Source organism: Miniopterus natalensis, chromosome 16, assembly GCF_054644295.1.
Source record: "Miniopterus natalensis isolate mMinNat1 chromosome 16, mMinNat1.hap1, whole genome shotgun sequence".
Taxonomy (NCBI): Eukaryota; Metazoa; Chordata; class Mammalia; order Chiroptera; family Miniopteridae; genus Miniopterus; species Miniopterus natalensis.
Genome location: NC_142096.1, coordinates 30,011,558 through 30,032,268, shown reverse-complemented (window position 1 = coordinate 30,032,268; position 20,711 = coordinate 30,011,558). Strand labels below are relative to the sequence as shown.

Genomic DNA, 20,711 nt, shown 5'->3' with positions numbered 1-20,711 from the left:
ACCAGTCCTATCATCCTAGGGGACAATCGCGTGCACTCCGGGTTTTTTTCACTGCAATACGTAATGGACACCATTTCAAATACCATTCTGATGTTATCAATCCTGGTGAGTTGCCCATCTCTCAACTATTGCCTCAATCAGCATCTCCCCTGGCTTAACAAATCATACGCAAGCACGACTGATGAAAATCCTTCCATCATTTTTTTTTAATTTAATTTTTTTTTTAGGTTTTTTTTTTTTTTTTTTTTTCCTTTTTTGCAGCCAGGCATCTTAAACCATAAACTACCTTTGTTGAGAATAAGATGCACTCTCTGTAAAGCCATCTCAGGTTCCAGCAGCAGGGTCAGGTAGCAGGGAGACATTGAGCATGTGCTGGTAGCAATGCGTTCCCCTTCTGTGTGTGTGTGTGTGTGTGTGTGTGTGTGTGTCCACATGTATGCGTGCCCACATGTGTGTGCCCTCGTGTGTGTCCACGTGTATGTGTGCCCATGTGTATGTGTGCCCACATGTATGTGTGCCCACGTGTGTGCCCACGTGTGTGCGTGTGTGCCTGCAAACCTCAGCTACTGTAATAGCAGCTCGATTACGGCTGAGGCTTCTGAGTCCCTGCAGATCTCGCGGTTTGCAGAATGATGGCACTGTACACAACCGCTGAGTGGGCTGAAACTTTCGCGTTTATCTTCAGCCTAGGACACAGGCACTGTCTCAATTTTATGAAACAGCTAAGCAACTTCTTCTCGAATCTTGCAATTAGAGGGACTCATACCTTCAAGGCAACTAGCCTCTTAGCGTAAAAGTATGAAAGCTTTCAAGTCCGCTGATAATTTCTGGTGTGAGAAAGCCGGCCGTTGCCGTAGTCCATTACCTGTCATGTTGGGTAGGGGAGAGATGCGATGTTTCGCCCTGGATGCCCCTACATGTACTGCACAGACTTCACAGTGGCAGAGAGCTAGGGGAAAACAAAACTCGGGGCTCACCAATGTTACGAAGCACTTTAGAAATTCCTTTTGAAAAGTTCTGCTGGAAGAAAGACCTCATTGAAGGTCACTGGCATATTAAGTATGAAGAATCACTTCTTAATACTCTCCTGACTGTAATCAAATTTAATCTTGTCAGCTAAATCAGAGAGGAAGTGATCAGTGTAGAATACATCAAAAGATCTGCAGAGATTGGAAATGAAATCAAAATTCGTTTTGGTATCTGCCATGGTTAAAATGACGTTCTAATTGCTCACCAATCAAACATCACAAAGCTTAGTGTGTAATTTTAATCATTGATGAGCTGCAGGTTAATTATCCTGGTGGCATGCATGTGGCTTTTAAACCCCTCTGAAATAATCTGATAACCATAAGCATGAAAACCTAATAATTTTCTAATTAGTCCACAAACATTAATGTTTACCTCTGCATTCACCAAATCGGCACCAACAATGTACACACATAGTGAAGGCAGCCAAAATGCCTAAAATAGAATCCCCTGCTAGACTGAAGGAAATGAGGAAGGGACCAGAGATCTGGAGTGGGAACACAGTGGTCAATAACGCTAAAAGAAAATGTAAAGTTGCAGGACCGAGAGTTGTTGTTGTTGTTTTTTCTTTTCTATGATAAAATAACTTAAGCTGATATGTGGAAAAAGATTCACCTTAATTACAAAAGTGAGAAAAGCTCCCAAATACTTTATAGCTTTGTAAAGGAGTTTCTGAGCTCTTATTATTACTTAAATTCTGTTTTGCTTATACCCCTACAACAGTTCTCAGCCCACAAAAACACCTGCTGGAATTATTACACTCATGCTGAATACACCTCGAATAGGTGTCTGTAATATGCAGGTAATAATATTCGCCAGATGCCAAAGGACTCTGTAAGATAGCCTCTCAGGACTTCTCTATAAGCACTGGAACCTATCTGCTCATTTTACCAGAAGTAACTTCCAAAAATGTGACAACACTGTCGCCATGTGAAAAAAAAATTACGAAAACTACACCAAAGAATCCATCACAGGTCAAAGCAAAATGGTAGGGTATATTTTGTTACGATATTCCCACATAATTTTACACCAAATTGCCTATTAATTTCTTCTCAATGAGGTACACATTAATCAGAAGCTACATCAAATACATGTCTTCTATACAATCCAATTTACATTTCATTCCAAAAGCAACGATGACAAACCTATCTGAATTGATGGTAATGTATTAGCTGATTTTTTAATTCGTAGCTATGGACTATGACCATGGTGATGTTTACCAGTATATTTTGATGGAATCACTTTCGTTTGTGCAGTTAATAAGTTAGTTAGATCAATATGAACATATTGTACAGATTAAATATCATGCTAAGTGACTTCACTGTCATCAATGTCACAGAAGATCTTCTTTTATCAACGTGACCCCTTTAGGAAATTTACACTAAACTTTTATAAGTCCCAGTAAAAAGACCACAAAGACAGACATTTAACTCAAACCACAGGATTCATTCCAAAATGACTGTGTAACAAGTAAACTCACTACAAAAGTTACTTCACCATTTAAGCCGGTTTCTGTTTGGTCTCCACCAATTTCTATTCTCTATTGCCAAACATCTTATCTTTAAAAATCACCAAAGTCTTCAAGAAATCCCAAAGGAAAAAAACCTAAGACAATTTCAATGCTAAATTCAGAACAGTACGTACCTGCTGGTCTGCTTAGAATACGTGTACACATTTTGGGGGTATTCTCAGTAATTCACAAGATCAGTGACTTTGATCATGTAAATCCCTTTCTCGGACCTAATGAACAACATGCAGAAAAGGACTTTTACTGCTGGCCCTGCCTTGCTTTCGCCTTGCTGCCTGAGCTGTGCTCTGCCAAATGACCAAACCCACCTACAAGGAGCCGGCTAATGAAAGGGGTGCTTTCTGAACAATAGAAGAATTCCTCTGCATTCAGAAAGCACAGTTCCCATTAGAACCCAAAATCAGAGAGGCCAGTTTTACCTCTGTTTTTTAATTGAGATTGTCCCAGCCCTCCTCTCCGGTCCGCGTTCATGTGAAATGATTAAAAAGCACGTGATCTGATGGAGGGGACAGAATAATGGGAAAGGAATGCTAGGTTGGCCACTCTGCAAAGTGCTGGGAAAAAAGACAAGGGTGCCCCTCTGCCTATTGTTTTTCCTCTCATCTGCTCTTTAGCCCTCTCCTAACACTGAGTCTTTATTGACTCCATTTTAAATAGGTTAAAAGTTGGCCACTTATAAGAGAATTTGGTAACAAGTTACAAATCCTAAAAAAAATAAAAAAGAAAATAAATAAAAATCCTTGAATTAAAATCCTTGAATTATATCAAGTTTCCAAAGGTCATCACTGTCTGTGCTGTGGCCTTTTCCCCATTCCAAATCCTCTATCAATATGTCATAGTGAGTTAGGCAAAGACAAAAGAGAGGTGCAGTGTGAAAACGGCACATATATCTAATCCTGACAAAGCAATGAATAGACCTTCACAAGTATAATTATACTTGTTTATTTGTTGCCACGTACAGAGAACTGATGAAAAAAAATCCATCAAAGTGGTATTATGCAGACACCAAGAGCTTCTTTTCTTTGGTTGCTAAAGCCACACTGAGGCTTAAATTCCTTATTGTTAAATTCAGAAGAAAGGGGAAAAAAAGATTTTTGGCTAGACTTTTTTTTGCATCAGTTGCTGACAGATCTTTTGTGGACGAGGCGGTATTAGCTCACGGTGCTACCTCATTTCTGCCCCTGTTGGAATTTGTAATTATAAACTACTGTACAGAAGCTTTTAAAAGGGTGTGGCGAGCTGACCAAGGGAAGAGGGCCCTCTTCTCACAGCCTCCCTTTTGATATATCAAAACCCAGGTAGAGTTACGTCAGAATGCAGCTTTGATCTCAGCCTTTAAAGTTGGGGCCGGTGGTGTCCTGTAGTCGGCTTTCTCTGCAATTTGCTTATTTTAGTATATGTGCGGCATCTCATCAACTTCTCTCCCAGTGCAGCATTAAGAATGTTTGCGCAAAGGAAGACAAACCCAAGGATGTCTGAGGATTGAAAATATGAAGGTAAAAGATTTCAAGCCCGTGTATTAAGGAGCCATTATGTTCCAATCGTCACTAAATCAAATAACTTCACAAAGGCACATTTTTAGAAGGGGGTTGGGGAAGTCAAATAAGCTTTGTTTTTTTCCCCCCTTGCAGGATAGAAATATATCAAAGTACATGCACTGTGCATAGTTAATGTTTGTGAGCTTTACAATTTAAAACAGAAAAGCTGTAATTTTTCTTTGCTGGCAATCTGGAAACACTCTGGAGTTAATTACAGCTGATTCGGAGTGAACCACACAAACAAAGACCAGTCTATGTCCAGACAATTATACTGCATTAACTAGCTTAGAGCTTCCTGCTGATGCTCCAGGGCTCTTGTGTTACACCCTCTACCTTCCCAGCACGAGGGAAAATGCTCCTGCGAGAAGGAATTAATGAAGAGAACTGCAGAAGAATGTGTGACGACCTCTCCTGACACGGCAAGAACTCCCCACCCATGTCACGACAAAGGCCAGACGGTAATTCGGTTGGAAGGGAAGGATGTCACCAAATATATAAAGTGTTTGGAACAAGTGAAGGTTCAAAGAGGGAAAGTTCCCCAAGACAAACATGAGAGGGCAAGTGGGCTCGGTCACTTTCCCCTCACTTTTCTCATTAAGATCTAAATTAGGTATTGACTTCGGTCTCCATAAGCAGGACCTTGGCGGCGGATGCTGAGCGGTCTCCTCCCTCTCTCTTCTTCTCTTCCCACCCTCAGTTTCCCTCCTTCACTCCCTTATCTCCAAACCGCCACGGACTTGATATGACAATGACGCATCCTTAGACATATGTGCTGGAGAACTGAAGGGGCAAGGTACACTTTGCCAATAAATCCAATAGTTCTTAATTTGATTAGCTGTGGGGAATAGGAATTTCACTCGGTTTTCTTCACAACTTTAATCAAACTCCAGCTACTTTCCTTTGAGAGAAATCAATAGCCTCTCCTTAACCAAAGTCCACTATTATATGACTCATGTTATTTGTTTGCTTCAGGAAAAACTCAGAATCACTGGGCAAGATGGACCTAGTACTTTATTCTCTGTAAACAAACTTCGGTCCTTTTAACCGATCGAGTTGATTACTAATTTTCTGATTCATTCTAATTGAAAATGAATAGTTTGCGTTGGTGTGAGACAAGGACATGCGCTGTAATTACGTTCAGTGCCTCGGAGTCCTTCTTTGATACTGTTTTGCAAGTATCCCAGCTGACATTGGGGCTTTGTGGTGACTGCTTCATTAAAGGGCAAGGATGTCCTAATCAGCTAAGGCATTACTAGAAAGCTGCTGTTTGCCAATACTGTGAGGATAGGCCAGCCTTTCCTCTGTGCTTCGCTTTCTTTATAGAAGGAAAAGGTACCTCTGAATGTCAGGCGCCCAGCCCTACCTCAGTATCAATCATCTTCCCTGGTCTCATGCATGCAAAGTAGAATTAGAGTTAAATGGCTGTATGATCCTTTTAATTTTTCTTCCCTAAATAAATACTAATCTACAAATCAATCAGGTGTTATATTAAAATACATATAAATAAACTCTCTGGAAATACTAAAAGGTTGTGTGAATTACATTCAGTTTTACAAGGCATGTCTACAACGGACAGAATCAGTTTCCCTCCTCAGACCCCTCTCCTTCAATCTCTACGATATTTGAAAGTTCAATAAATAACATTTCTAAGTGTAAAGCTTAAACATGGAACCCTTTCCTTTTCCTTGGAAAAACATGGACTGCATCAATCATTTTTAGAAATTTATAAATCATAGTTGCCATGTTTTTTCACATGTTTATATTTCTAGTCTTTAAAATGTAATGGACTAATCTGTCTGGCACACACACTGTCTGAGAGTGTTTAGTTGATAATGCTTTTAAGTTGTCACGTAGGAACATTTAAAAAATTTGTCTTAATTGGTTTTATTAAAGTATACGTAACTATGGAATATCGGGCTTTCAAAAGAGATTTACCAGACTAGTGAGCACCATTTCCCACATATGTAAGGTGTCCCAAGGAAATGTATACATACTATTTGAATAATTATAAAGGCAGTGTTGATTAAAATACATTTCATTTTCAAAACTGAGCTATCAGCTGTTAACGTGTATATACATTTTTGGGGGGACACCTTGTATTTATTTCATATACAATGTGAAGACAATATATTCTAACATATACCTACATTTTTACCTTCTTTGCCTATTCATAAATAAAATTCATCATTGATATACTGACAACTGAATATTTAAAAGAGAAAACAATTGTATAATTATTTGTATTTCATGATTCCCACCAATATGATCTCACAACCCATATAATAATAAGTGAAATAGTGTAAGTACATTCTTATTATTTTAAAAAATGTCATTCCTTGCAGGCTAAACCTACTATAATTATTTTCATAAAACTAATCACAGGTCAGGTATTCCAGCAAACATTCCTATTCCCTGAGCAATGATTTCACATGATTTCAAAATAGTTTTAATGAAGAAAGTTATATGCATAATTTTTAAATCCCTACCAACAGCCTTTTCCTATACAATGCTCTTAGAGGCTACCCAATAGAGGCCTCTTTTTATACCCATGTAAATATTTTAAATTATTTTATATTAAAAACCACATGAGGACTAACATAACAGAGAACGCTTGTGGAATGCCAAGCTTTCTTCTGGATGAAAAATTGGAGAATGTATGTTTGATCACTAAGATTAGTTGGTTATTTTATTTCTATTATGGAGCGACTTTTGTTTGGGTTGTGTATGTACGTGTGTGTGTGTGTGTGTGTGTGTGTGTGTGTTGGGCCCGAAAGTTAATTTGACTGCTGTCCATAAGTGAAGTGAGCAATTCAGTAATTAACTTTTGTGTTTTAAATGTATGAACTTTAATTAGATTTCATTATAAACAAACAAACGTCAACCATAATTATAAGCTCCTTGGTTTACCCACGTATTATCCCTTTTCAAACAAACTTGATGTCAGACAAATTAAAATCAAGCAGCCAGCAATTTTGAGTTGAATTTTACATGATCTGCTGGGGTAACCTGATTACTTTAACTTCAATATCATTACAGGAAAAGTATTTCAGGAAAAATAATGACAAGAATTCCAACAGGAGACAAGCTTAATTGTATTGATTCAAAAGACGCATGTTCATAGGGACCATGTTGAAGGGATAGTGTTATCTCAAATCTACAGTTTCTATTAAAATAAAATTGTCCAGCATGAAAGAGGCAATTAAGATTGGTGTCTGCAGAACTAGAGATACTCAACTAACTAAATAATTATCTGGGCCCAATTATTTTATACTTTAAGTAGTAAAATATCAGTGTGGAGCAACCACCAGGCATAAGGTTTGCAGGTTTATTTACTGACTGGTGTATCTATTAGGACCAAGAACAAGTGGAGCTGTCAGGACATAATGAAGGTAAATGATTAGTTAGCACCAAGCCTGAACTCTTCTTCAATGCAATAAGAGTTAATTAAAGTTTACCACCAACATCAACCGAAGCAGGATGTTGATCAGGTTTCAGCATTAAGTGCAAACAGACAATAGTTGCCAGCAATTAGTGCAGCTATCAAATGACATGCGATGATAATTATACATTTAAAACAGCTAAAGACCTGGGGGAAAAAAAACTAATCAGCCTCTTTGACGACAAATACTCAAAGGGCAGGAAACAGGTATCAGATTATTTCACTTTAACACTGTAAATCAATAGAATTAAACAAGAGAAGGTTGTATGGGTGCATTATCTGAGACAGAACAATTCACTGGATCCAAAATGAAACAAATCTGCTAGTATTGGTCTATCAAAGATAAGGGCTTCTGTAGCTAAAGAAAAAAAAAGTTACTTTTCAATTACAGTTTCAGAATGAAGTCTGTGTAAACAAAGTTGAGCTGCCTGGTTTTGTGCAACTTCAACAATGCAACAGGTATTGCCCCATAATTATTGTAATTTAAATGAAGTATTAACTTTCACTCCAAGGTACTGTCAGAAATACTTTTTGCCTGAATGTTATCTTGGTGTTCTCAAATATTATCTCCCCGAAAAGTTTTTAGATGTTGGGATGGGAATTATTTGAATGCAGCTCCACGCTGAAAACAACAGCCACATCTACATACTGTTTAGGCCTTTCCTCGAGGCCATGCAGATCCATGACTTCAACCTTGAAACCCAGGGACCTGCATAAAACGCACCCCTTAAAATGACTTCAGTTCGATCGCCTCTCCCCTCGCACAGCTTCTGGCCCGCGGCCTGGCGCAGGTCTCCAGAAATGCGCCCATCCTCACGCCCCCCCCCCCCCCCATCTACTCAGCTAATTCTGTTATGCTAAGGATTTGTGCGGAGCGTTGGCTAATCCCAACATTTCCCTGGAGCTAAACCTAAGCCATGGCCGACTCCCCGCGCAAAAATGTCTCCCTCCAAAAGCCCTTTCGCCCCCTTCAGCACTCATACCCTCATTGGTCCTGACGTTCTCACTTCAGCCATGACAAATGAGCTGATGACTGTGACGTGACTGCGCAGGGGGATGGCTTTATCTGGAGATATATCATCAACTCTCACCACTCTCTGCAAATATGGCTCTTCTGGGCTAATGTGTTGTGAACACTGGAGGAAATTTTGGTGTAAATATATGCACTTTAAGTCGTAAGAGACCAACTTCATGAAAAGAAGGGAAGCCGGAGGGGATGGGACTGGGGGGGAGGCTCGCGTGCACTGAATGCCGCTCTGGGGACTTGAGTAACTGCGCTCAACCTCTGCCCCACTGCAGCCCAGCCAGCTGACTGCTCTTAAAGGTCCCGCCCCTCCCCTCGAGCGCCTGGAGCAGGGCAGAATTTGTGAACTAACACAAACAAAGTCTCTGGGCTAAACACAGCTAAGTCATCACAAGCCCATTTCTTTGTTTGTGCCCCAGCATGGTACACGGTTTATTCTCAAGCCCTTCATTTCCTATGTTATTAAATCTCTCTCGATTCATTTTAGGGGGGGTCGTCAACACCCATTTTACTCCAAGATCAGTGTAGTCTTCAGTTAGAAAGAAGCAATGCTTTTCCAACTAGTACTAAATGTGAAATTCTTCAAGCTTCAAAGAGAAGAGAGAGCAAAGCATAAACATTTGGCAGAAGCAGTACCTTTACGTTAAGTCAGAACCCAAGTTCCAGTTCTGCAGACCTTATTACGGATACTATGGAGCTGACAGGGTAGATCGTTGTTACAACCCCTTCTCGCAATTCATCTGAGGACACAGCCAATCCGAGTCAACTGGAGCACAACAGACCTCGGGAAAAGAGGTCAGGCTTTGAGGAAAGTGCTATTCACTCTTGGACCATGCAAGGAGCTCTTTATTCCTGCTCTTATTGGCATCCATCCCCCTTACTAGAGCAAGAACAAAGCCAAGTGCTCGTGTGAGGTTTATGAATAAATCAGAGGTGAGCCACTTTAAGTGCGGCCCACGATTTCCTTGTTGACAGTGAGCACTTAAACAGGCTTCTGTGACCAGCAAGTTCTCGCCAACCGCAATGATTCCTAATCTGCACCCTGCTCATTCCGAGAACTAAACGACCCCCCGAACTTCTCCTGCAAGTTTCCACCTTTCAATCAATTCTTGTCCTATCTCTGGCAACTTAGCTTTACAATCCCAGATCAGCAGCCTGTCCTAAGGTCATCAGTGTACCAACTGAAAATCTTCCTTTGCTGGGAAAAATTCCACAAATTAAAAATTCTCCTGCATAACAGAAATTATTCTCTTATTAACATTATAGACTCTTTGGGTATGGAAGTTGCTAAGCCAACTAAGGTGAAAAAAATATTAAATGGTTTGCTGCAGGGGACACACACACACACACACACACACAATCAGCTCACCAGCTGTGCTCTGTAGTTATATGATATTTCCCAGGTATTTCTCTGAGCTTCAGTTTCCTTATGGGTTAAATGATGGAATTGTTCTATATCCTTCTGACTGCAACAGTCTATGGTTCTACTAAAAAAACACATTTAGATTGTGCTGGAGGAGAATTTTCCAAGACAGACCCAGATATTTTTAAGGCTGTAAGTTTATCAATACCTAGATTTCAATACCTAGATTCCAGTAGATAGTAAACTGAAGTTTCCTATTTATATTTTTAATTAACTATCATTCATTTGATAGATATTTACTGAGGATATTCACCAAAGATTTGCCAATAAGGTCCATCACTGTGAATACAGTGATTAAACAGACGTGAGTGTTGGCCTATGGAGGGTGACATTTTTGGAAGAAACAGTTAAAAGAGAATCATGAAAACTGCTAAAAGGTTAATTGGTTTCTTCCAATGAAATACAGCCTTACCCTATCAGCATTCATTTAAACGCTTTGCCTTAAATGAATGTGCTTCCAATGAATTGTTACATCTAAGGCCACTTATAAATGACCAGAACATAGGCGATGCACACACTTTTATTTTTTAAAAACTGTAAGAAAGGTTGTGAACCAAGCATATAGAAATATAAAGCAATAATCAAACTCAAAGTTGGGAAATACAATCCAAATGCACTTATATTTCCCATAAAAATATAAATAATAATTTAAATGTATACCTTACATGTATCACCAACGGAAAATTATTATGAATTTAAAAAGAAAAAAATAATAGAAATCAATTTTAGTTTAGATGGTCCAAAAGTGTACTTATAAATTTATCAACCTTATAATGAATCTTATCGTCTTTGAACTTGGGTCTTCCTCCCTGAATAATGCATTACTATAAAAAGATAAAGGGCTATGATCTCCTCCAAGAGATAAGCCAGGAAGAGACTCATAACTTGGCTATAAAATCCCCCAAGAAAATTGAAGGCTTTTATAATATTGCTGGATGCTTAATAACTGGATCTGTTCTCTAGGTTGGTGTAAATTTTGATGTACAAGGTGCAGGTAACAGTATCTATACACCTTACATGGCATATCAAAATATCCTGATACCAAGAAAGGCGTTTCTATGGCATGTAATCCAGTTTGGGGAAATCCTCTAATTCAAAGGCTTTCAAGCAGACTGGGTCAACTTCAAAACTGGAATAAGCTTTGTGGTCTCTTCTATTATTGTATATAATGTACAGCCTGGAATCTTGAGTTCATGTGGCTAGACTAAAGTCTGAATTATTTAAAAACTGTTTCTGTTCAAATGTGATTCTTAGATAAAAGACCCAGAAATGTATTAAGCATCTAGAAGCCCCTCAGACCCAAAGCTACGTGTGATGATGGAGTGGCAGGTAATGAGGTAGAGAACTGTCCACCTAGATGCCACCGAGATATCTGCCAATAAGAAAATATGAGAAGGATCCTACAGCTTCCCCCACTCTTAGGCATGCCCATTGCCTAATTCCTAGATCCTTCCCTTGTGGGGGACAGGGACATCTCTTCTCAAAAGATTCATGAAGATTTGGTTGATCAAATGCTCGTTAGTTGAGCATTATATGAAAACAACCTACTGAAAATAAAAAAGGAAACATAGGGTCTCCAGCCCTGTCACATTCACTTACTATAATGTTCACAACACTTGAGTCTTCTGTAATCTCTACAATAACTTTGAGGAAGACAGGAAACTGAGGCTCAGAAAGATTAAATAACTTGGAGAAGGTTATTTAACAGGAAGTTAACCCAGGTGTCTCATAGATGGAATACAAGTGCTATATTGGTCATCGAGTTGTCAAAAAAATGGAGTAGATTTTCAAACATCTAAAACTCCAGTTAAAATAAACTAATTTAAAAAAGAAAAAGGAATCCAAAGTAAACAGCATCAAAGAATGTCTGGTTTGAACTAAGTGTCAGTCTTTCTGTACACTATGCTGCCTCGAAACCATCACAGCACTGTCTTCACTCACTGTGCTCACACAGCACAGAAACCTGTTCTTGTTAACACCATGGTCATGATGATTAAGAACACACTTTTAGTTACCGAGATCATCAATGCCTTTATGAATCATAGACTCTCCTTGACCACTCAAAGCCTCTAGTCTAACCTCCTACTTAAGCAAAAATACGTGTACAGTCCCAGTGATAAGAGGCCACCCAGACTCTACTTGTCTCCTTTTAGTAACGGAGAACTCACTGGCTCAGAGGAAACAGTGTCACTGTTGGGTCACCACTGACATTTCCCTTTTCCTTTCTTCACAATTTCCAGCACCTTCACATTCCGTCATGCAACACACCCTTTTCTGAGCAGCCATTAGAGTCAAATGACCATTGGTCCTCGCGTTGGGATATCTGGATTCTTATATGACATTGTCCTACCATGCTGGGTGACCCAACAATTACTTCTCCTGAATTCTATAGCCACGTTTTAAAATGAGCTGGGTGAACTGAAGTTCCAAGGCAATGTCCAGCTTTTATTATTTTGTGAGTTTCCAGTTGCCTTATAACCCCACCTGCTCTTCTGTTGATCATGTTGTCCAGTCCTTAGGAAATAAAAGAAATTTAGTCTGCAGAGGGAAAACTTCACAGGCCGCCCCTATGAATACATCTAAAGAGGAAAGAGAGACACTAACATAGAAAAAGGGTATAAGTGTGTGTGTGTGTGTGTGTGTGTGTGTGTGTGTGTATACACACTCCGACTTTGCATCTACTAAGCCAAAAGAGATGACTCAGTTAGTGGGCTTAGAAAATTTTATGTGTTAATTGCATTATTCCTAAATATATGCAGAAAAGGGACTAAAATTGTATTTTAGAGAATCCACCTTAATAGCCTTTCGGGTTTAATGAAGGTATTCTGGGAAATGAATGAGCTTCCTCAGTTTACTCTTCCCAGCAGGCAAATTTTAAGATTCTCCACAGGCTCCCACTCACAAAGGCTTGTTTTGTTTTGTTGTTAGCTGTATGACCAGGTGGAATCCACCAGCTGATAGGTTTTGTATTTTAACACCATTAAGGCTATGGATTTCCTTTCTTCTTTACAGTGAAGGAATAGAATTTTATGGGCAGTTATAAAATGCATATTTTAACCCCAAAGTCAATTTTCCCTGATTAAAATGATTTAGATCTGAGTAAATACTTGCTAGGACACAATGGAACCTATAAGCTTTGTCTTTAGAGGTATGTGCTATAATGGGTACTATTCAGAAATTATCAACTGCCCACTCAGAAATGATCAGTCATCTGAATATATGATGCTAGTGTGGGAACCCCCGACCTGGATGACTGAAACACCTCCTCGGGACTTGTCTGGGGCCAGCAGGGCATGAAGACATATTAACAAAGTCAAGCTGCCCAAATTCTTAAATTTTGTTTGGTTTCTTAATCTTGAGAACGTTAGAGTGGCTAATTATATCTGAGATAAGCTGCTTGGCAAATTCGACTTCAGTGTCAAAGCCATTTTGAAGTTGTGTGCAAACATCCAAAAGTGCCTCAAAATGGCAAAATTTGATTTCACTCACAAACCTTTAACAGAGAAGGGGCATGGAGAGCAGCCGGCCCTGGGTGGAGGGTTGTATGTCAAATGTGAAACCATATCAAACTTCCAAGGCAACTTGTGAACCTCTGACATGAAGGAATTAACAGAACATCAAATCCGGCAAGATCACAGGGGCACAATCCTTGTGCAAGAAAATAATGCCATTGAGCCCTCATTAAAAGACCATTTTGCCCTTAGCCATCAAAGACTGCGAGAGCACGAAGATCTTGGTTATATCATCGGGGATAACCAAAACAAGTGCCAAGAGCAATTGTGCACTTAGTTCTCACATGTGTCCATCTGTTCACATATAAACATATATTCTGCGTTCTGTCTGATTCCTAAAATCTTGATATCAGAATACCCTGGGCTTTTGCCCATTTCCTAAGAATGCAGACATCACATAAGCTACTATTAACCCATGTGTGATCCACTTCCATGGGGCTGGAACGCTGCCAGGTACAACACATGGTGCTTGGTTAACAATGTCTTAAAATATAAATGAATTTATTTTTTAAATTAACACATTTTTCTTATGGAAATACCTTAATAAGCCCTTCTGCATGTAAAAAAAATAGCCTCCATGTGGATTTTTTTTTTTTGTTCTTTTAAGACTTTTTGCAAGCATATCATAAAGTTAACCATAAAAGTTTCTGAAACAATCCAGAATTTCTTGACAAATTTTTAAAAGGACTCTAGTAAAGAATTTGGGGGACTTTATATTACAAAGATCAAACACTTTTCCTTTACAATATTCCGTACTCAAGAGGCAACCCTTAGACTTTAATTTACGTGAAAACACTTCTGATTTCCCAAGTTTCTACGTAACCCTCTTAATAGCGCCGCAGCCACTGGACCACTAAAGTGATGCGGTTGTAAGTTCTACAACCCAGCAGCAAAACCAGTTAGGTTAATACCTGGTAGAATCTTTCACTCCTGCTCGGGGCAGCCTTCAGTGGCTCATCTGAGGTCACCCCAAAGAGCTTGTTTAAAATGTATACATATAAACAACTACCCACACTGCATTCGATTTACATATGTACGAAAGAACCAATTCCCACCTTGGAAAGTGTCTTAACACTTACGGTATTTTAACCGCCCTAATTATGACTAAAGAAAGATCATTTAGAGCCCCCATCACGTTGCCAACAGATAACCAGTTACAGCCCTAAGTAGTGACAAGCGAAAAACCCGTCTGCAAATGTTTTTCAAGAGTGAACACACAGTACTTGGCCACTTTTAAAAAGACTTCCCGCTAAATGAAATACACAGTACACCCACAAGGCGACATGAGATGAATGAAATCCTAAGAAAATGGCTCTGTATCCCCTTGCGCTGTCCCCTCCCAGCCACCAAAGCTGATAGGCCACCTACCACATTCAACATTGCCCAAAGTCACAATACACAGCTCTTTCGCAAGTGCAGTGTTCCACCAGCCGAGACAGCTGTGGCTCGCCAACGCAGGGTCACACACACCACGTATTCCATCATTAACTCAATTAAACATCCACACCGCACTACTGGCCATTTTAAAAAGAACTGTTTTTGCCAGCAAAGCACTGGGAACGCCTGGCACCCAACAGCCAATATTTAACCAGCCTCGCATGTTTCTGAAAACTCTTCAACACACAAACCTGTGTTTATCATCCTCTGGCTAGGCTGTTGTCATACATATTACTTCCCCGCGATGATGGAAACTCCGGGCATCTTAGAAAGTGGCTGAAATCTGAGCCCTTGCTTGTTTTCTCAAGTCCTGGACAAACATAACTTTCGAGAGAGCACAGCACAGGCATGAAGAAAAGGAGGCTGCATTTTCACCCCCCTTTCATCTTAGTCACTCAGCCAGCCGTCCAGGGCCCTATTCAACGGGCCTTTTCATTATGCAAAAAAATGCTAATCCTTTTCCGACGCTTTCACACTTGTATAAACCCCCATTCCTTCAGCTGAAAAGCAATTATATCAGTTTACCTTTCTGTCAAAAACAGGATTAATATCCCAATAACAGAATCCCCTCTCTTTTGCTATCTTTTTGCGTTAGGAAACGAGAGAGTATCCGTAGAGGCATTCTGAGAACGAGACTACATTATTTTAAACATGATGATGTTAACCAATGGGTGGGAAAAGAAGAACCATCAGGAGAAGACACCGTCCTCCAGTTGCTGCAGAAACTCTTCCCTGGGACAGGACTGACCCTCCCTCTGCAGCTGCCCAGAGAGTGAGACTCACTCTGGTCTATTAATCAGAAACAAATTATGAAAGAATGTCACTGGACTGGTTGACACTATCCCATCTTGGGAGACTCAGGAACAGCCTAGTAACAATGTCCTCTTCATGGGTAATGAACAGCCATGACAAATGGGGCAGAGCAACTATTTATTTGCATATGCAAATTCTCACACAAGGGAAACATGTACAAACAAGTGTCATTGTAAGGTGGATTAGGCAAACAACGCTTTCTTTTTAGGACATTCTGCAGCCCAGAACATTAGTCAGCACAATTAAACCAGTCTCCATGGAGACTAATGAAATTTCACCATGGTATGAGTTAAATTAGATAGCTAGTTATGTGTTTCCACAATCCAACTTGAAATCCATTATGGTTTCAGAACAATACAGCAATTGTGCCTAGCTGATCTTTGCCAGCTCAACAAGCTCCTAAGTTGACAATTTGCATATGTTAATATAATTAAGCACTAATTACATGAAACTTGTACATATTCACAGGCACTTTCCCTGGGTGCTTTTCAGTTTGAACCTTGGCCAAGTCTTTAACCCTTAGAACGGTCTTAGAGGGAAAAAAAACTCTGCCTGTGGGTACAGCCCCTAGGCAGACACAGAAAGGCTCCTCATTTATAAGCACAAAGCTTAACCTGGCTTCTCATATTTCTAGCAACAATGACAGAAAATATTTGGTGAGTGTGCTAGGGACCAGGGATGCGGGGGAAAGGGGGTGGAGAGGGGATGGATTAGTCTTTAAAGACTCATAACGAGTATCTTCTCATAGGCAAGCAATGACATTCATTTCAAGGAAATGTTAAGAAAGAATTTGCTCTCACTGACAGCGTCGAACCTTGAGAGACGAAAATGGTTTGACAACAGCAAAAATAGCAAGTAAAAGAGGAAGGAGCCAGCAGCACCTAATGAGCTTTACATAAATATATGCAGAGGCAATTAAGCAATGTTAATTACTATGACAGCAGTTAATTGAATATAATTAGATATTTTAAGCCACTGAATAAAGCATAGTTAAGATTAATTTTATTGAGATTAATTGTAAATAAGGATAGATTAACTCTGTGTTTTGACAGGCATAAAAAGTAGTTCTGCAAATTAAGCAGGAGCATGGCCACCAGTCCAAAAACCATATATTATTTTCATGTCACACCTCAGAATCATCTCCTCAATAAACATGACTTTTCAAACCCAAACAGGCAGGAATCTTGAAGGAAAACAAACAGCTCGCGGAGATTAAAGAGCCTTTTGTCCCTCTTCACGTGCATTTCTTTTAACAGACTAAATTAAGCGAGTCTGGTGGACGTTTTTGAGGAAGGAACATTTCACACTGAATGGAAAAAATGTTCTATCACATATGAAATTCGTGCAGCTGTGCGGAACTTGGTCCAGATGGTTTTAGACTATAAAACGCCACCAAATGATAGACAGTAGGCCTTCCCAAGATTATGCGATAAAGTCGCAATCTTTTATTTTTGACCTCCCAAATTTCTGCTTTGGTATTATTTCCAACCAAAGCACATATTTTCTCTCACAACTGTGTTTCTCCAAGAGGGTTACAAGAAACATTGCGCCTACTGAGTGCTGGAAATAAATGCAAAAGGAGTGGAAGGCCTCCTTGCACAGATAGCAGCTAAGCCACTCAGCCACAAAATGCAGTGATAGCTATGACAACACTGTATGCGGATGACAACCTTTGAGTGCGACTCTGACAAACAATGGTGTCTGGAACTATTTCTTAGGAAAATACTGCTAAATGAAAATCCCTCCCAAATACTTTCACACCCAGCTAATCCATGCCTCATCTTTAAGAAAATGAACACAGTCCTCAAGAATGCTGAACAAATCACTAATAAGAAAGGCACTTCAATTGATTTTGAAATAAATCAATAGGTGATTAACATAATATTTTTAAAGCAGCAGCATGTGTATGAGTGTGTATAACAGAAACATATATATTATGTTTCCAATACCTCTTAGCTCTTAATCGAACAAGGGCTTTATGCCACTGAGCCTGCTTCACAACTTCTTTAGGGTGCCCTTAGTCTTTATAACGAAAAATCCTAAAATGGTCTGTGAAACAAGACTAGGACAAGCCATTCTGCAGTGAAAGATTTTAAATCATCCAGCCTCTTCTAATAGACTTGAGACTTATTGAGGTAGAAACCATAAAAAATGAAGAAGGGAAATTTAATCCCTGAAATATTGATTTGCACATTAATATCATATAGGCAGAGGGCAATTTGGCTTCGTGGAAATGACACATTGTCGACCCTTGGTGAAGTCAGAGCCAATCTAACTGCTGAACATGTCTGAATCTCAAGAGTTATTAAGGGCCTCCCTTCTTGCCTTTATGACTTTTCTTCAGCCTACCAATGCAATCTTAAATGTATTATCTTTAAGAAATAATTGTAAAACCTCAGGGGTTTTCCAGTTAATGGAAGGGAGGCCAAACCACATCAGATTCTGAAATGCAACATTAAACCCTTGCAATCAACAAAAGCACCTCAATTCTCATCCATCCAGGGCAGGATCTAATATTGTTATTAAAGATAATCAAATTTCATTGTGTAAATTTAGGTTCACGGTCAGAATGGAGGCAGTAAATTCTGCAATATTAAACAGCGATTTTCTCAGCTTCCTTTAGGTTTTCCTCGCTGGTGCAGCATCTTTCCAAATAATTCAACTAGCTCAAAATTAATGAACAGACTTGAGCTCATCTGCTAAACACTGCAAAAGATGACAACAGAGCTAAACAGGTTCCCTTTGGTTTTAACTTTAAGTGGCAACTTTCACTTCCTACACCCAGAGTCCCCTCTCCCTGTCTGACCCCACAGTTGGGGCTGTGGCTTTGACTTACACAGCTGGTTTACCTGACCTTTCTTTGTTCCTTAGGTACATTTCACTTTTCAGATTTATGGTATTTCCCCCATATTTCATTGGCTATATCTTCATTGCCATAAAAATGAAAACACTTCAATATCAGCTTACTTTTTAAATCCAAAAGCAACCGGCCATTGAATAAACATACTATGACGCTCTCTCCCCAGTTTCTGCCATAAATATTAAAACTGGTTTTTTAAAAAAATAATAATAATAACTGTATAAACCTTATGATCCCCGCACTGAAGCCAGGTGCAAGAGGTTAAAACAGCTGGCTAGCCCCATCTTTTATTTTTGTGTGCCTTCCTGCTGATTGAAACCACAAACGTTGAAAACTATCAAATATTCCCTTAAGGATTTTTTTTTTTTTTTTTTTTTTTGGTAAGAAGAGGAAGGAATAAAGGAAAACCTTCCATTTCTTGAATACGCTGCTCTGTGGAGAAGGAAAACTCTTAAAACACAACCGGTCACAGAGGCGGTGAAATCATCCCGAATATCTCCTCTCTGTTGTATTTAAAGCATCACTTCCAACCCCTGTGCACCATCGCTTTCATCCATCAGTTAGCAGAGAGAAAAGGGGGGGAAATAAAGGAAAGAAAGAGAGAAAGTCGGAGCCTGCTCTGTCAGCTTTGCCAGTAAATATAAAGTAAAGCAAGTGTCGATGGCACCGAGCGTGTTACCTACCCGGGCTGTGCTTGTGCATTGCTCTCAATGGAAGCGATCGATGCCCGTGTCACTGTCGCGTCCCAATCGCAGCCAAGTCTCAGCCTGAGCCTAAGCAACACCCGAAAAGGCAGCGGCAGCCGCAGCCTCTCCCTGGCTCTTCCATCCATCCACCCAACTAAAAATATAATACTACATACGAGCTTTAAGCACTCCACGTTTATAGAGATCAAGCCACTGAAAATCCAGGAGAACACAATAAAAAAAAAAAAAAACCTTCTGTCTCTTGTCTGTCTCTCCTTCCTCTCTGCTCTCTCTGCGCTCTCTGCTCTCTGTCTCTCCTTTTGCCATCTACATGATCCTTGATTAAACATGGAACAGAGTTAATAAAAAAGGGGGGGGAAGGACTCAAGCCGAGGAAATGCAACTGTCAGAGATGGGGACCGCCGGGCCTCCTGGTGAACCTGCCTCCGCCCGAGTCAGTGTCCACCCACCATCTTCCGCCAGTGAACTTGTCTTTGGGTTTTTGTTTGGTTTGGGGGGCTTGTTGCTGTTGTGTGTGTGTAGTGTGTGTGTGTATGTGTGTGTGTGCGCGCGCGGGCGTTTTTTTTTTTTTTTTGGAAGGGGGGAGGGGAAAGGCAAGGTGGGGGCCGGCGGTGGGGGAAGCGGGGAGAACGGGAGCCCGTGAGTGTGAGTGTGTGAGTGTGTGTGTGTGTGCAGGGGTCGGCGTGGGGGGGTCCCTGTGCGCGATCTGAACCTTTGGCACCTACAAGGAGGGTGTCTGGCGGCGCGGTAGCTGAGACCTCGCCGGCACCGCGCGGAAGCGAGGAGTCGCGGCCAGCGGCGGCCGCGGGAGCCCGGCCTCGGGGCGGACCCCGGCCCCGGCGCCCACCGAGCCCCCGCCCGGATCGCAGGTAACAAAGAGATGCGCACCCGCGCGCCGGCGTCTGGGGTGGGGGCCGGCATGGGGGGCCCTCCGCAACTTGGGCATCGGCCGAGAAACTTTAGACGATCCGCGAGAAATTTTATTATTATTATTATTTTTTCCGATAGAAAAGAGCAGGAAGAATGGGGGTGGGGGAGGGAGACCGGAGTGGAGGGAAGGCGAGACCCGGCGCGTCCCAGCCGCGGTGCCTCGCGCGGCTCCCGGCCGGAAGGCGCGCCTGATGCCGGAGAGGCAGAGGAGGCGAAGTTGGTGTGCAGACCTGGAGCCCCTTTGGGGGACTGGGGAACAGATCAGCCCTTACAGCCGCCACAGACCCCCCCCCCCCCGCCACAACACACACACCCTTGCCCTCTGCCAAAAAGAAAGGGAAAGCCTCCGGACCCCGAGCCACGGGCATCTCGGCTCCGGTCTAACGCGCACCCCGCAGCCCAAGTGCCCGGGAGCGGCGGCCGCGTCCCGGTCGGTCCCCGGCGCCGAGGCCCGGCGATCCCGCCTCCTAACGG

General features: G+C 41.0%; 1 protein-coding gene and 1 long non-coding RNA gene across 2 annotated transcripts in view; one reads left to right on the top strand and one right to left on the bottom strand.

The window, feature by feature from the left end:
• ZFHX4 (zinc finger homeobox 4) overlaps positions 1 to 20,711 on the bottom strand; it is a 173,926-nt gene that overhangs the window by 151,932 nt on the left and 1,283 nt on the right.
• The window catches only part of LOC107539564 (uncharacterized), a 36,623-nt gene continuing 36,023 nt past the window's right edge, over positions 20,112 to 20,711 (top strand). The window contains exon 1 of the long non-coding RNA XR_015715793.1: positions 20,112 to 20,176. This is a non-coding gene — a long non-coding RNA (uncharacterized LOC107539564). The remainder of the gene's footprint in view (positions 20,177 to 20,711) is intronic.